The following is an 18,285-nucleotide window of genomic DNA, read 5'->3' as shown; positions in this document are numbered from 1 at the left end:
GCCCGCATGCCACAACTACTGAGCTTGCGCTCTAGAGCCCATGAACCACAATTACTGAGCCCATGTGCCACAACGACTGAAGCCCACGCACCTAGAGCCCATGCTCTGCAACAAGAGAAGCCACCACAATGAGAAGCCTGTGCACTGCAATGAAGAGTAGCCCTCAGTCGCCACAACTAGAGAAAGCCTGCGCGCAGCAACGAAGACCCAGCGCAGCCAAAAAATAAATAAAATTTTTTAAAAAAGGGAAGTAATATGTTTACATGGCTGTTGATAAGAATATAATAAAATCTAACATTTATTGAGTGATTGTTATGTGCCAAGCATTGTTGTCCAGGGTTTTACTGTACTGATTCTCTTATTGTTATCCCTCTTCATAGATGAGGAAACTGAGGTACGTAGCTATTAAGTAATTGGCTCAAGGTCCCATAGAGAGTGAGGGGCCAACCCGGGATTTAAAGCCAGCTTTTTCTCTTCTCTAGGCTATGCTGCCTCTCCAGGTGAGAGGACTTGGGAATCTGTAGAGAAAGGAGCCTTTGCAGGTGTGGTGCTGAAGAACCATTCACCAGGTACGTGCCCTGCCTTCCTGACTCCCAATGTGGCCCTAACTCCTCCTCCAGACTTTCTGTGCTTAATCCACCTTTTACCTCTGGGCCTTGCTTTCAGAGCCCCACTTTACCTCAATCTACCCTTCACTTAGGTCTTTACTGATAAGTATCTTTTTAAGTATGTGTTTGCCAAAATTAAAAGAAATATTCCCCGTTTCCCTATCACTGAATTTCTGACTTGCTTTACCAGCAACTGTCTGCTTCTCTGTGGGTGCTCTCCTTATGTCTGAAGCAGGGACCAGGAGATCAGAGCTCCCTAAGCTGCAGGGACACAAAGCTTTCCTCTCTGTGGTTTGTCCACTTGGGTGTTGAGACATTCATTTATCAGCTTGTCACTCTCACAGGTATACTCTTGGTCACAGCAGGCTCCAGGAAATTACTTGTCTCGCTACTGAATTTTCTTTATATGCTTTTTTTTTAAGTATGTATGAAATTATAGTCTTGAGCTTTCCTTTTTCATACACAAACTAATCATTATGAAACCCAATAATGATCCCTGAGGGAAAAACCACATGGAGTGAAAGGGCTCAGACGTGGAGTGAGGGTGTTGGACAACAGACATCATTCCGGGACCCGTGGACACAATTCTTTCCGGGGGGTCGGTGCATTGCGTTTTTATGACTTGAAGCTATTTTTCAGCATATTACACCATAGTTTCCATGAAGCACAACTGTGTGTTGTAATGTCCATTTTCATGCTCCATATCATTCTTGAGCCTGAAATTGCAAAGTTTGAACATCATGTATTATTGATCTATGTTTTTGACTTAAACACAGGAGAGGGTAAAGCTTAAAGGACCAGAAAATTCAGAAACACTCCATGAGATAAAGGGACTGATTTTCCGTAATCTCTTTGACAAAAATTCTCTAACATTTTATTCTTATGCGTGATGTGCCTACAAGATGGTTAACTTGATTATTTGCTTTTGAATGTAAGAAAGGAGTCTGAGGGAGAAGTTCCTTTAAATTTGAGATTTAAATATAATTTCTCTTCCAAATAATAGAAGATGGGTATACCCCAGCATTTTACTTTTGAGAGAGAAAGATTTTGGCATTCAGTTTTAAAGGTAGAGCAGTCCTGTTCTTGGGCCAAAATCAGAGTAAGGAATGTTCTGGAATCTTTGCCTCTCAGAAAAGGGGGAAAAATATCACTTTTTACCTTCTAGCAAAATCTGTTCTTAAGAAAGACTCAAGTACTTGTTTACACTAAAGTGAAAACGACTGAACACCGCTTAAAACACCAACTCTCTCTCCCAAAGGAAGTTGTAGTTTCACAAGGATAAAATCTTCAGGTGAAAGAGTGAAATCCTCTCAATTATTGATTTATGTATTTGTTTGTCTGTTTGCTTCTTTCTTAAAGTTTACTTTGTACTTTGTTCCAAAAGGGAGATTTAAGGCCATGCCTCATGTGATAAAAAAAAATTAAAAATAAATAATTGAGAACATTAGGATGACTCTAATATTGGGGATTTGGGGTTTTAGGGAAACATGGAAAGAACTCTTTATTTTGTTGTTGTTAGAAATTCTTATTTTCTCTTGAAATCTTACTGGCGCAGGGGTTGGGTGGAGTCATCAACTCCCTTATAGCAGACCAGCTTTTCAGCACATGGGAGATAATATTTGGTGAAAAGTTAGTGTTTTTTAATCTCTCAGCTTGCTTGGGACATTTAGTACAGTTTACTATTCTAGGGTTAGTTCTTTGATAGCCTTCTCGTTGGTTATTTATTAACCTCCCTTTAAAATACAACTTAATCATTCAAGAAAGGTACAAAGTTCAGTTAATGTTTCTATTGTTTCTAATTATGATAACACCTAAGACCACTGTATAACTTGAAATGCCTCCTAAAACATAAAATTCATATATGAAACAATTAGCCTGTGGGGCACTGGCTCAGTATCAGCATTATACAGGGGAATCCTGCAGTAACAGGAAAATGCTGCCACATCAATGGAATGTTTATATATCATCTGTGTTTCAAATAGTCTATGTGCTTCAATCCTGACTTCCACCACCTCTCCTGCCCCTGTTGCTTTCCTTATAAGGACAGGTTGTCAAAGGAGATCGAATGAATACTCCCCTAGGGAATCCAGAAAGAAGAAAGCAGTAGATCTGCTTTCTAGAGGTATGTCTGTTTTGCAATTCATCGAGGATGATGATTGCTTAGGATCCAGAATTCAAACTGAATACAGGGGTTCAGTTTTTGTCCCCATTTGTAGTAGTGGAAAAAGGAGCCCTAGGAGACTTGAGTAAGTTTAGGTTCTGCATTGACCAAGCAGAAAGAGATTGTGGTTCTCTTACCTGTCCTCCTAGAACCTAGAACAGTGCCTACATATGTATGTGTTCAGTAAACACTTGTAAGGTGAATGTACAATGAAGTCTTCCTTCTGAGAGCTTGTTTCTAAGCGTCAACGTAATAGGAGCTCTGAGGTACTTTTCAGGTACAGGAAATCCTTCAATTCCTACCCTGTTGATTGACTGAAGATGAACCAGCTCCTGCTCATTATACTGTGTTGGTCAAGGGTGCTTAGCCCTGGAATCAAGTTGCTTAGATTCAACTGGTACCTTCACCATTTGCTAGCTGTGTAAATGTGGAGAGGTTGCAGAGCTATTCTGGGGCTGAATTTCCTCAACTATGAAAGGGGTGGTTAGGAGAAGGAACTGATGTATGAAGTGCACAGTACTAGATACCCTTTGCCTGATAAATATTGGCCAGCAGCCACAGTAGAGTAGCCCTAACCCTGGGAAAGCTCAAATCCTATGTGCTAAAAGGAAGACTCTTTTTGGCTAGAAATAATAGGAACTTCCAGGAGTTAAATACAGATTCACAGCTGCCTGGGGCTTTTCAAGTTATGTAATAATTAAAAGATCATTGTAAATGACTGCTTTCCAGAAAGAAGTAGGTAGCTATCAAAAGGTTTTGAGTCAGGAATAAATATTGGTGGATTTCTTTCTTCAAAGAGATTTTTAGAATTATTTCCAATAAAATAAAGAAAGTTTGGGGCTTCCCTGGTGGCGCAGTGGTTGGGAGTCCGCCTGCCGATGCAGGGGACACCGGTTCGTGCCCCGGTCCGGGAAGATCCCACATGCCGCGCAGCGGCTAAGCCCGTGAGCCATGGCCTCTGAGCCTGCGCGTCGGAGCCTGTGCTCCGCAACGGGAGAGGCCACAGCAGTGGGAGGCCCGCGTACCGCAAAAAAAAAAAAAATAAATAAAAAATAAAGAAAGTTTATGGATCTAAAAAATAAAAATAATGTTTAAAAGCCTTAAAGATGAGATTTTGCTTGGAAGTTATTTTTCTTTAACGAACATGCCATTCATTCAACAAATATTTATTAAGCAGCTACTATATCTAAAGCACTGTATTAGGTGCTAGTGAGAAAAAGTAAAAAAAAGGTATGGTGCCTGTTCTTAATGAGTTTAGAGAGTCTAAATATTTAGATAAGCAATGCCTTCAAAATCATTATCCTGAGATCCTATGCATTTATTCCAATATTGCTGCTATCGCTTTCAACACCTTCAAACAACTTTTGGGCAAGTGCCTTCAGAGTCAATGCCCAAGCCCCACAAAAACAGCAGTGGCCTCTTTACTTTTTGGAAGGACCAATATTCAGCTGACATTAAAATACCCCAAATCTCCTTTATTGGTTGGTTAATGTCACAGCTCAGAAACCCCAAAGTGCCCACTCATCCCCACCGCTACAGTTCCCCCTACTGGACCCTCTAGAAGGACTCACAGTCCTGCTACTAAAGAGTTAATACTTGGATCTTGGGCAAAGCCCTCTAGTACCTTGCTTTAGTGACATCTATTCTGATTGATCTGTGTCCTTCCATACCTATTGCTGAATATTTAAAATATCACCCCTAATTTAGAGTGTCACACTGCATTACCCCTAATCCTTTTGTCACATCCAATATTTTTCTACCTAGTGCACCCAGGACCCCATCTCCTACTCTAGATTAATTTTAGCTATCAATGAAGATCGAATCTAACTTTAAAGGGCAACACTTGGCTATCTTTAAAGACATTTGTTTTTAAAATAAAGGAACAGAGTAAAGGCAAGTCCAAAAGAAAGGTCCTAAGATTGTTCTAAACAAAGGCAAACATCATCAAGGTTTGTCTGGAGAGTCCCAAGGTGACTGCTCAGAGGGGATAACATTCATTTCCTATGTAAATTCTGATGCTTTTATGAACAAAAAGAATAATATCAGGCCAATTCCTTTATAGTCACATCTTGCATATTAGATGAATGTCTGCTTTTAGAGAAGTTGTGTTTAAAAGTCATAAAACCTCACTTAGGAGCATTATTAGAACCTAGCATATATCTTCCAGCTAACAAAATGTTAGCATAAAGGGATATGATAGGCATTTTGGAATTCCTAATACCCAGGTATAAAAATAAAATAACAGTGAATATTTTTTCCAGTGACAATATGATTCAGAATCATTCAAAATTGTTTAGTGTGGCACAATCCTAGGGGAGAGAAAAGTTTTTGTTTCAGGGAATGTGAATTCAGAAACATGTATTGTTATAAAATATGCTTATTTTTAAGAGGAGAATTTGTATGAGGGGATCTGAATTTATTTTTACTTTGTTAAAAGACACTCACAAAGCAAAAATCCCAATTGGCAAAACAAAATAAAACAAAGGACTTTGTGAAGATAAAATTATTTAATGATTGGTGGGACATGATTTTGAAAGGAATGAATATCTGATACTTGTGCCAACGACAATTTACTTTAGGTCCCATAGCCTAGAAAGTTGATGAGTGGTGCTTAATTAAAAGTTCTGCTGATTTAGCTGCTAAATCATTGTATGAAAATCAGTAGATTTTTTTTTTCCCATAGTGACAGTGGATTTTATAGATAACATTAATTTGTTCTATATCATTTGACCATTGAACTGAGGTTTATTTGTTGAATGAATGTACAAAGAACTGATCAGAAGTAAGAATAATACATCTTTTTGGATATTTCCTTAGGACTTTATTTAAAGATAATAATTTTAAAATATTTCTTGCAAAAATAATTACAAATGGATAGAAACTTTTTACAAATGAGATAAAGATTACCTGCAGTTCCTACCAACTGTAAGTAACCACCATTAGGATTTTTGTGTGTCTTGATACACATTTTCTGTACAAGTGTATTGTAGGTATGTACACATGTATATGTATATGTGATTTACAAAAATGATCATATGCACAACTTTTTCTTTTACATAATATATTGTGATATCTATCCATGTAAGCCATTAAATAGTGTTCTACAGAATTTTTAGTGACTGCATAATATTCTAGTTTATATATATATCATAATTTATTTCACTAATCTGTTATTGGGTGTTCAGGTTGCTTTTAATCTTTTAGCTATTATGTTGTAGAGACTTTTGGCCATTCCAAGAATTTAAAATCATTTTTGTGCTATTATTACCTTGGACAGTTTAGTTAAGCCTGTGAATCCCCTCTCAGAATAATTTTTTTTTTGCATAAAATATAGGGTTACAGAAGAAACCAATTATATTGAAAGTGTTATCAAAATATTTTTTGAAATTTGTGATATATGTGCCTCATTATAAACATATTAAATAACAAGATCTAATGGCACATCTAATAACAACAATAATTTTAACTAGTGATAAACATAAATGAGTTTTGAGATACCTAAAGCAATTAGAATAATAGTAGCTGCTGTGTTCCATTTACTTCATTGTGATTTGTTGCTTACCTTAGTAATATAAGGAAATGCTCAATTTCAGTTAAAGGTTAATAATAATAAAGATGTGAGGGACTTCCCTGGTGGTCCAGTGGTATAGAATCAGTCTTCCAGTGCAGGGGACATGGGTTTGATCCCTGGTTGCAGAACTAAGATCCCACATGGGGAGGGGCAACTAAGCCTGTGCGCCACAACTACTGAGCTCACGCGCCTCAATGAGAGAGCTCGTGTGCCGCAAACTACAGAGCCCGTGCTCTCTGGAGCCTGAGTGCCACAACTAGAGAGAAAAACCAGCACACCACAGCTAGAGAGAAGCCTGCGAGCTGCAACCACAGATCCCGCATGCGTCAGTGAAGATCCCACGTGCGTCAGTGAAGATCCCACGTGCGTGCCGCAACTAAGACGATGCAGCCAAAAAAAAGAAAGAAAAAAAAATTTTTTTTAATTAAAAAAAAAAAAGATGTGAAATGTGTTCCTTCCAGACTCATAGATAGCTTGAATTTTATCCATTAAACCTTCATAGCCACAGACCTCAGATTAAGAACTTTACTGAACATTATCAGATTAACTTGAAAGCATTGAAACTAGTAATAAGGGAGTTTTGTATGTTCCCCAAAGATTAGCAATATGAACTTAAAATAACAAAATGGTACTAAACTTGGTGAAACCAGTGGAGGTTGAGAATCATAATCTGTAACACAAATAGACCAGGATGATGAGTAATGGTGGAAGAAACCTAGGAGGAGTTGTGGGAAGCTAATTATGAGTAGGGTTTCAAAGGAATGGAAGAGCAGAGAAAAACCCTGCTATTTAAGGCTTCTAATGAAAAGACAACGTGTTATTGAAAAGGGGAGAGTGAACTTTTAGCTTAGTGAAACCAAATGTCCTAGCCTCAACAACCAATGACTACAAAATATTATCTTATTTCCTCTAACTACCTAAGTGATATGAACTCCAGTCTCACAGACCAACCTGATCGCCTGAAATCGGCCCCTCCTGCAAAGTTTGCACAGACTTTCCCTCCCTTCCCAAGGGTGCTGTCTTGAGGATGTGCAGGATGGAGCAGGTCTTCGTGTTTTTCCATTTGGGCTTTCTGCAAAGACACTACACATTGCCTCTGTTGTCAGTCACCGTCATGAGGTTGACGTGAAGATGTTTTTACTATCTCTCTGACTTGGTGTTGGCAGTGGGGAGAGTCCCCTCTGTGCCCTTAGCTACTCAGTTCCAAGCAAAAACCAGTTCTTCTCCTAATTCCACAAGCAGAGACAAGGCTGCAAGTTCCCACAAAACTTCACCCAACATGGGATGTGGACCAGATCATGTTGGGAAGTACTACATAGAATAACTTACATCCAGGGCAAAGCCTGTAGGACCAGCCGTGCCTCAGGGCAGCTAAAGGGATTTCTCACTCTCTAGCTCAGTTTGGGAGTGTTTAAGTACTCCCAAGAGGCCCCTAGAGAGGAGAGAATTTTTCTTTTCTCCAGTGCCAGTACTACTCCCCATAGTTTCTACACTTCGAGTCCAGACCCCTCCTGGGATTGACAGTGAAAACACCATATGAGGAAGATCCCAGCTATAACCACAGAGGTTGACCTATAATTTATTAGTTCAGCATCTATATATTCTGGGTTATTTAATAACATTTATAACATCCATTTGTTCTATATCATTTGACCATTGAACTGAGGTTTATTTGTTGAATGAATGTACAAAGAACTGATCAGAGGTAAGAATAATACATCTTATTCTAAGAACTAAATAACATCTTGAGTAGGAATTCCAAAGTCCAGCCTGTTTCTTTTTTCAGTTTCTCCTCTAGCATTCAGTGACATTCATATCTGCATATATATATATATATTTTTTTTTTTTGAATTATTTATTTATTTATTTTTGGCTACATTGGGTCTTTGTTGCTGTGCGTGGGCTTTTTCTAGTTGCAGTGAGCGGGGACTACTCTTTGTTGCGGTGCATGGGCTTCTCATTGCAGTGGCTTCTCTTGTTGTGGAGCACAGGCTCTAGGCGCACAGGCTTCAGTAGTTGTGGCATGGGGGCTCAGTTGTTGTGGCTCGCAGGCTCTAGAGCGCAGGCTCAGTAGTTGTGGCACACGGGGCTTAGTTGCTCCGTGGCATATGGGATCTTCCTAGACCAGGCCTCAAACCCATGTCCCCTGCATTGGCAGGCAGATTCTTAACCACTGCACCACCAGGGAAGTCCCTGCATATATTTTTTATGTCTTTAAATTAAGTCTTCTGCAAACAACTGCTATAAGGACAAACACACCTTCATGTCTTTTACCCATTTTCTAATTGCATGGTTTGTTTTTTTACTGTTTGGTTTTAAGAGTTCTTTATACATCCTATATAGTAGGCCTTTGTCGCATATGTAGTTTGCAGATATTTTCTTCTAGTCTGTCCTTTTATTCTTTTTATGGTCTTTTGCAGAGAAAAAGTTTTCCTTTTGGTGAAAGGACAGTTTATTGATTTTCCCTTTTATGGGTTGTCCTTTTGGTGTCAAGTCTAAGAACTCTTTGCTTAGATCTCAATCCCAAAGATTTTCTCCTGTTTTTTCCTACTAGTTGGAAGGTAACATAGTTTTACATTTTACATTTAAGGCCATGATCCTTTTTGGGTTAATTTTTGTATGTCATTTAGGTTGATGTTCCTACTTATTTATTTTCTTTCTTTCTTCCTCCCTCCCTGCCTCCCTCCCTCCCTTCCTTCCTTTCTTCCTTCCTTCTCCAGTTGCTCCAGCACCATTCATTGAAAAGGCTATTCTTCCTCCATTAAACCACTTTTGCACCTTTGTCAAAAGTCAGTCAGGTATATTTGTATGAGTGTATTTCTAGGTTTTCAATTCTGTTCCATTGATCTATATGTCTGTCCCTCCACCAGTGCCCCACAATTTTGATTACTGTAGCTACACAATAAATCTTAAAATTGGGTAGACTGATTTCTCCTCCATTATTCTTCTTAAAATTTTTTTTTAAAACTATGCTAATTCCTTTGCCCTTCCACATAAATTTTAGGAAGAATAATCTTGCCTACATCTACAAAAATTCTGGCTAGGATTTTGATAGGAATTGGATTAAAGCTATGTATTAATTTAAGGAGAATTAACATCTTTACTTTGTTGAGTCTTCCAGTCCAGAGACATGATATGTCTTTACATTATTTAAATCTTTTTTGATTTCTTTCATTAGCATTTTGTAGTATTCAGCATACAGATCCTGTACAAATTTTGTTAGGCTTACTCCTAAGTATTTTCAGGTTTTTTTGATTGATTATAATTGGTATTTTTAATTTTGATGTTCATTACTAGTATATAGTAGTGGAATTGATTTTTGTATATTTATTTTGTATTCTGTACCCTTGCTGAACTGACATAGTATTACTAGAAGTTTTGTTGTAGATTCCTTGGGATTTTCTATGTAGACAATCATGTCATCTGCAAATAGATCTGTTTTTTTCTTTCTGATCAGTTTGCCTTTTATTTCCTTTTCTTGCTTTATTGCAACATCTAGAACTTCCAGTAGTATGTTGAATAAGAATGTAGGTGTCTTTGTCTTGTTTCTGATCTTTGGGGGAAAGCATTTAGTCTTTCATTATTAACTATATTAGCTTTATCAAGTTGAGGAAGTTTCCCTCTATTTCTAGTTTTCTGAAAGTTTTTATCATGAATGAGTGTGGGATTTTGTCAAATGCTTTTTCTTATCAAGTGATATAATCATGGATTATAGGCAATATTTTAAGTCAAAATATAGCTCCTGGAAACTTTGTAGAATACTTTATGGTGTTATTTTCTTATATACTCAAATAGGGAAGACCTAATATCCCATGAAATAAAAGAGAATTTTAGATCTTGGAATTTTCATTTGCCTTCTATGAATTGCAAAATAAACAGATTTATGAAGAGGGGATGATTAAGCTATTAAACAAATATATATTAGGTACCTACTGTGTCCCAGACACAGTTCTAGTCAATAAAGAAGACAGACAAGGTTTCTGAAATCTTGGAGTTCATATTCTGGAGAAGGTAGTGAGGAGGAATGAAAATAAAGTGATAAAAATCAAGAAAAACCCCAGATTGTATTAGGCATTTTGATGAGAATAAAATGGGGTTATGTGTTACAGAGACACAGGGAGAATGTTTTATATTTGGTTTTAGAAGATGCTGTTAAACTGAGAAGCCCAGGAAATTATATCCATAATCCAAGAAAAAGTCTTGTGCTTACATTGCTCTAGTTTGCTCTGTCCTCCTCTGACCTCCTTCTGGCCAAATCCTTAAAGCCACAGCACAGTCCCTCATTCTTGGTAAATCCTTCTGGGATATTCCTGCCAGGAGGAAGAAAGTGCACCTGATGTAACAGCCACTGTATGTACTAGACTGGAGGATGATCTGATTGGCCCAGTGCAAGAAGGGTTGGAGAGTAGAAGAAACCACAAGCAGAAAGGCCAGATGAGGAAATTAAGCTAAATATATACTATCTCAAGTATATTCCCAGAAGTTACTGTTAAAATTAAATCCTTGCTCACAACGAAATATTGTACAGCAAAGGTTCTCAAACTTTTTGGTCTGAGGACATTTATGCCCTTAAATATTACTGAGGACTCTATAGAGCTTTTGATTATATATAGATATTCATATTTACCATATTATTATACAAAACTAAAAAATTTTTAAATACTTATATGTATTCATTAAAAATAATACTAAACTCATTGCATGCTAACACAAATAACATATTTTTGTTTAAAAAATCTCTTTATTTTCCCCAAACAAAAAATTAGTGAGAATAGAGGCCTCGTTTTACATTTTGTAATCTCTTTAACAATTGGTTATGAGAAAATAGCTGATTTATCATCTCTACTTCTCCAGTGATCTATTGGTATATGTTTTATTTAAAGAAATCCCAGCCTCACGTAGGTAATTTCATTGTTTCTTTTAGATAAATGTCGATATTCTTCTTTGATACTACATTAAAACTTGACAAGTGGTAGTTTCTTAAATGTTAGTTGTAACGTGGATTCTGAAACCATATCAACAAACTTTTCATATTCTGTTACAATAAAATCCATTGGTCTTACATGAACTTTCAGTGGATCTTTTACCCAGGCATGACTTTGTATTGTGCATTGGTTATTTGAAAAATATTGGTATACTTAGTTATGCAGATCCTCCACATGTTTGTATATTTCCTCATATAGTGTTTTTTTAAAAATCACATATAGTAAAGTCGTTAGATATTGGGAAGCTGTCAAGTTTATGGTGATAAATATGTTTTCCAAAATTCTAATTTTGGTTTGAAAGCTCAAGTTTTGTCATTGTCATCAAAGACTGCCTGTCATTTTCCTTGAAGTTACAGGCTCACTTCATTTATTTTTAAGAAAATGTTTGCCAAATGCCCAGTTCTCAATAACCATAGTTTTCCTGTCATTCTTTCAAGTAAAAATAGTGTTCTGTGATAAAAGTGACTAGTTTAGTTTGCAATTCAAACAAATTTCTCTACCTCATGAGTTCTTTTCATCCATTGTACTTTGGGATGGAGTAGAGGTCCTTTATGCATACTTTAAATTATATCACACAGAATATTAAAAGAAGTACTCAAGGGTTGAGAGTGACCATGTCCCTGGGATGCCTTTTTTGAGGAATCTCCTCAGGAAAAGGTCTGCTCAGTTTATTCCTGAAAGAGTGGAGCTAAGCATCACAGTATATACTCTGCCAGACCATTAATAACCCACTTTTAAGGGTTGTTTACCCACTGTTCCTTGCCAAGCAGTATGTAGTTAGGAAAGGAAGAGAGCGAGACAGAGAGACAGACAGATTATATGTAATTAATATGAATTAATTATGTTAAGGGCCCTCTTTCTGAGAAAGAGGAGTAGAGGGGAAACTAATATTTATTGTGGATCTACTGTATTTCAGGCACTATATAAGCACTTTACACATGTTCTTTCATTTAATCCTCAGAATAAACCTATGAGGTAAGTGTTATACCTATTTTATAGATGAGGAAACTGAGCCCTGTAAGGATACTAAATAATTAATCCAAGGTCATGCAGCTAGTAAGTGACATTACGTAGGACACGCCAAAGTTGTTGGCATGACTGACAAAAATTGATATCGCTGAAATCCTTCTCTCTCACTAAATCCACTGAAGACCCTGCTCTTTCTCTTCCTAGGAGACTGTCAGTGTCTATTACAAAGGTTCTAAAGTCACTTTCTTTTGGGCCCTCTGGCTGGCCCTATTTGTTGCCTAATGAACAATTCTCTCTCCCCTTTCTTCCTTGCTGCCTCTCATAGCAGAAGCTGTAAATACTGGTTTTCCCTTCCTCCTTTGTTGTTAATGGCGTGGACCTGTGACTCAGTCCTGGCTAATGGAACCTGAGGAGAAGTTTGCTTGGAGACTTCTGAGGAGGGTTTGCCTCCTTAGCCCAAATATATGTAAGAGGAGTCTCTACTCTTCCTATCTTCCTGCTTTGGACATTGATCTGTGAAGATGTGATGCTTGGAGCTGTGGCAGCCATCTTGTGACTAAAAAATTTCCTCATGGTTTTTTTTTTTTTTTTTTTTTGGCTGTGCTATGTGGCTTGCAGGATCTTAGTTCCCTGACCAGGGATTGAACCCAGGCCCTTGGCAGTGAAAGCCCAGAATCCTAACCACTGGACTGCCAGGGAATTCCCTCCTCATGCTTTTTATTCTCACATGGTAAAAGACACCATCAGGCACACTGGAACATACTATAATTAATCTCTTTTATTGAGCTGTGAAGTACAGGCTATGTAAATAAAATGACCATGGTAAAAATATAAATTTTTTATGCAAACATTTTTGAGGAGAAAGGGACTTTTGAGATTATCTTGATTATCCACTCTTCATTTTACAGAAAAAAGAAACCCAGAGCAATTAAAGGTTGTTCCCGAAGTTATAGAGCTGGATAGAGCAATTAAAGGCTGTTCCTGGAGTTATAGAGCCGGCTAGAAGACTATACCCAATGTTAGTTCCATAAGACATTCCTTGATGAATAAGACATCACTCATATGTAGCTACACCATTGAAACTATTTGTGACTAGTAAGTGACCATCTGAAATGATTCAACTTGTTTGGTTCATTTTTTTTTTTTTTTTTTTTTTTTTTTTTTTTTTGCGGTACGCGGGCCTCTCACTGTTGTGGCCTCTCCCGCCGCGGAGCACAGGCTCCGGGCGCGCAGGCCCAGCGGCCATGGCTCACGGGCCCAGCCGCTCCGCAGCACGTGGGATCTTCGCGGACCGGGGCACGAACCCGTGTCCCCTGCATCGGCAGGCGGACTCCCAACCACTGCGCCACCAGGGAAGTCCCCGTTTGGTTCATTTTTGTTTCTAAATAGTTCTGAACTTAGTTGGCTATTTAATGACATTATATGACATTCTTTTCTACTGAGAGTCTTCCTTGAGTTTAATAAGTTATTTGAAATAAAAGTATCATGATTTCAGTTATTCTGCAGAAGAGAAACCCAGCACATTTTCTGTGATGCCCTTACCCAGTATCATTTATCAGAGATAGAAGAGTTGTATCACTTCCCAGTGCCATTATATATAAATTGTATGCTTCACGAAAGGAGATTATGGTTAATTTCATTCACAGCATATATTTTCAGTGCTAAATTAAGCAGTATTAGGTCATTATGAATGACCTGAAGGTCTCTTTGTCTTCTCTAGTCTCTTATTGGTTGATGTGTGTCCCCCAAGAGGATATGTTGAAGTACTAACCTCTGATGCCTGTGAATATGACCTTATTCGGAAACAGGATCTTTGCAGATGTAATCAAGTTAAGATGAGGTCACACTTGATTAGGGTGTTCCCCAAATCCAATGACTGATGTCCTTATGAGGAAACAGAGATTTGGACACAGGACGCAGAAACACACAGGAGACACAAGAAGGACCCCACGTGAAGGTGGAGGCAGAGATTGTAGTGATGTGTCTGTGTGCCAAGGAACCCCAAGGATTGCTGGCAATAACCAGAAGCTAGGAAGAGCAAGGAAGGATTCTTCCCTGGAGTTTTCAGAGAGTGCATTGCCCTGAGGATACTTTAATTTTGGACTTTAAACGTCTACCCTCCAGAACTGTGAGAAAATAAATTTCTGTTGTTTTAAGCCACCAAATTTGTGGTGATTTGTTATGACAGCTACAGAATACTAGTTCACCTTCTCAGATGACACCTGATGGCAAGTGGTTGTCAAACCTCCCCTTGGGGTTCAAGTAGATTGAAGAAGAAAGCATTTGTTATCCTGGCTTCCACACAAGTAGTAGAATTCACTTTGAGGTGGCCAGCTTGGGTCACATGCCCACCCCTGAATCAGTTGGTATGTCTAGGCTATTAGGTGTTCTGATTGGCCAGATCTGAGTCATGCACTCAGCTCCCTGTGTTCAAGGATGAAGGCCCACTCACCCACATGGACTGAGAGTTGGTGCAGTCTGGTGTCCCAAAGGAAGTTTGCCAGCTGGCCCCAAACCAACAAGTATCTACCCTGTGACCCTTATCAAGTTCCTTCATGTCATGATGCTATCCTCTTCTCAGTCCTAGTGCTTTGCTTTACAGGTCAGTTAATTAAAGTACTACACTATGGTTTGTTTTGTATTTATCTGGTTTCTCTTCTTTTTAGGAAGAAAAATTCCTAGAGGTTAGTGACGTGTTTTATTTTTAGTTGGTAGCCCAAATTGTGCATAATATTTTCTTGTTGGTATTGTTGAATTTAATACTAAAAGGATACATAACAGTAAATTTAGTGTTATAGTGCTAAATATCTCACTGTAATAGCAAAATTAGCCAGAAATTCATCTAGAATACATTCAGATTCATTCAGTGCAACATAACCTCAATTCTATAATATTTTATTGCTTATGTATTCAACTCACAGTACGCATTTTCTTTCTTTTACTTCCTCCATCAAATTATCTTTTTATTTATGTACCACACTCCAAGTTTTTTCAATGATGTAAACATAATCAATGTTTTATTTCATTATTATAGCAAAACCTACAATGTCCAATATATAATTGTTTCCTTAAAATATATTTCATATATATGAAATTTTTATTTGTCAAGAAATTCATGTTGATCAGCAGTTATGGCTTTGGGGAAATCACTAGATCAAGAGTTGTAAGAGCAGCTTTGAAGACTGAAGGAGCAGATATACCTGCTCTTATGAAAAGATGTGTCATTTGCTTGCTCTTTTCAGATTTCATTGGACCAGTGCTTCTGTAACTTCTCCTATTCTTTGTGTTATGAAATTTATCATTTTTGAACAATAATAACTAAGCAGCCTTGTATCTTCATGGTCCCTGTTGCTCTGTTTTTGACCTCTAATGTCTGTGTTATAGGTGCCTCAAGAAACAGAAATTTATGTTTCTACACTTCTGAGGCAATTATATCTGTGCTATCTAGCATTTAAAGGACAACAAACTGTGTCCTCAGTGATAAGGGAAGGTTGTTAGAAACCTTTTCTTCTCCTTAGGCATGTGAACTTGACATTTATCTAAACTGTTGGCTGATAATTGGGGAATGCATTTCTATAAGGGATCCTTCAGATCTGAAAAGTAGACCAACACCAGATGAATCACAAATAACTTTAAAAAGAATTTAAAAAGTTAGTAGTAACCCAGTGAAGAAATGAAAAAATCAAGCATCAGATCTATTTGAATTATATTCTCATCCATTTTAAGACAGAATGTAAAAGGTGAATTGTCTTTCACACATTCAAGTAATCAATATCAGTAATTGTCTTATTTTTAAAATAATTATTTAAAAGAAAATAAGGAAAAATCTTTTCACACATTGGTTGATCTTTATCTGTTTTTCACTCTTTAATTTTAACCCAATTAAAAAAAAGATTCATAATTGTCTATTTATATGCTTATCCAGAAGTAATGCTTCTGGAATAGGTAAGAGAAAGAAAACCAAATTAGAAACTATTACATATCACCATAATAATGAGGGATAATTCAGTACAATTTCCTGATATTTGAGATTATTTAGTTGTTGAAATATTTTTATAAAATTAATTCTTAATTTCATGAATACATGAACAAATAATTAGATAAACGCACTTAAAGTGTGAAGTGCCCAGTACTAAGGTTAGTAACCATGTGAGCTTTATTTTTTCCTAACTGAACTAGAGTCAGATTTCCTATAAGCTTGTGTATTCATATCTCTTGAGGAGCAGGCATAAATAAGGGATAAAATGCTCTCCTTAAAGAGGGCTCTGCTCTAACTGCCCTAGTACTGCAGGAGTCTGGGGGAGGGGGAGGGGAAGGAGAATGCAGCACAGCTGCTTACCTTACATGTTGAAGGCATGGAGCCAACTCTTCCAGCTTCGATATTACATCAGGCTCTAAACTTAAAATCATATCATATACAAGGGATGAAAATAAAATTACTCCACTTATGAACATGAATGTGGAGGCAATTGTACCACCTCTCTGTCATTTGCCAAAAATGGTGTTTAACAAATTTATTGACTTAGCTTCTCTTCTTTTTTCTTCATTTCTCCTTTCCTTCTTTCCCCCCTTACTCACTTTCTCTCTGCCTTGTTTGGTTAAAAAATAGATTTATGGAAGTTTACAATAATATCTATACACTAGCACTTATTACATGTAAGGCAGTATATAATATGGGAGGATATAGGGATGTAACAAATTGAGCAACTTACACTTTAAAACATATAAGGAGCATACTAGATAGTAAAGGGTTATGTGGGAGTCCAAAAATAAAGGGTGGAAGAAGATCATTCATTCTTCTGTAGAAGAGGGGAGAATACTGAGTTTACTTGGAAAGCAGTGAAAGTAAAACTATAGATATGTTGGAAATTTTCTGAAAAGATTTTACTTATGAGTTATGGCTACTTCCTTACAATGTATATGTAGATACCTTTTTTCTCTCTCAGGTGATTTTTTTAGAGGTCTGTTGTAATTTTTAAATATTTGTAGATCTAACAGAAAGAGTAATAAAGTAAGACAAATTATTACTTAAAGATAGGTACATGATAGATAAATATTACTGATGGGAAGTAAGTTGGCTAAATCAGGAACATTATACTTGGACAGAGCTGTTCTATAACATGAACCTATTCAGGGAAAAAAAACAATTCAGTTTACTCTCCCTCATCCTCCCCTCTCCTCTTCCCCTTTCTATGTTTTTGAATGTCTACAGCTCTTCAGTTTCTAAACTACTTACCTTAGCATCCCTCTGCGGAAGATAAATGTGGCCTAATGTGGCATTAACTATAGTTATTTCCTGACCAACCTCTATTTTTACCTGTCCTCACCTTGCACTTCTCAGATAGGGAGAAAATTAAAAAATAGCATGAGCATGGACATTTCTGAACCTACAGAAATTCTTACCAAAAGGCCTTGACTGCCCATTGGCTGTAGCAACTGGGAAGTAAGGATGAGTAGGAGTCATCTCTTGCCTTTATGCAAACTGGAAATCTTTCTTTAGCGTCCCTTTATTAACCTGGCGAGTGATCCAAAGGTGAAGAGTATGACGTTATAACCTCTGGGACAAGAGCAATAGGGACTCTTTAAACATAGCCAGGCTTCTGGGTAATGACGATTGGAGGGGAAAAAAAAATCAAATTTATTTTAGATTATAAGAATCTGTTTTATTGCAGAAAGTAAGTAGTATTTTCAACTTTTCCAGCTTCTTGTTGTCTAGATTTAACTTTATTTTCCCCCCTCTCGATTCTACCCAACAGCCATCTTGGCAACTATTCCGTGGAATCATTTCCTGTCATGACATTTTTAGAAACCAAAATAACAGCATTTACAATGTAACAGCTAAATATTCCTATAGGGTATCTGGGTAAAACAAGCATTTTACACGGTCGTTTTGAGCACACCATTGGGTATGTATTCAGACGGAACCTCATCTGGGTGTCCACAGTTTCTAGCTAACCAATAGGCTGGTTGCAGCATTGTTTGCCGTCACTT

The 18,285-nt window shown here is 37.4% G+C and overlaps 1 long non-coding RNA gene across 1 annotated transcript in view; it reads left to right on the top strand.

Annotated features, from left to right (window-relative positions):
* LOC116752349 overlaps positions 1-18,285 on the top strand; it is a 346,276-nt gene that overhangs the window by 233,169 nt on the left and 94,822 nt on the right. The window contains exon 4 of the long non-coding RNA XR_004349442.1: positions 483-569. This is a non-coding gene — a long non-coding RNA (uncharacterized LOC116752349). The remainder of the gene's footprint in view (positions 1-482; positions 570-18,285) is intronic.

The sequence above is a fragment of the Phocoena sinus genome, chromosome 3 (assembly GCF_008692025.1).
Source record: "Phocoena sinus isolate mPhoSin1 chromosome 3, mPhoSin1.pri, whole genome shotgun sequence".
Taxonomy (NCBI): domain Eukaryota; kingdom Metazoa; phylum Chordata; class Mammalia; order Artiodactyla; family Phocoenidae; genus Phocoena; species Phocoena sinus.
Note: the sequence above shows the minus strand (reverse complement) of the source record. Positions and strands in the feature narration are given on the sequence as shown.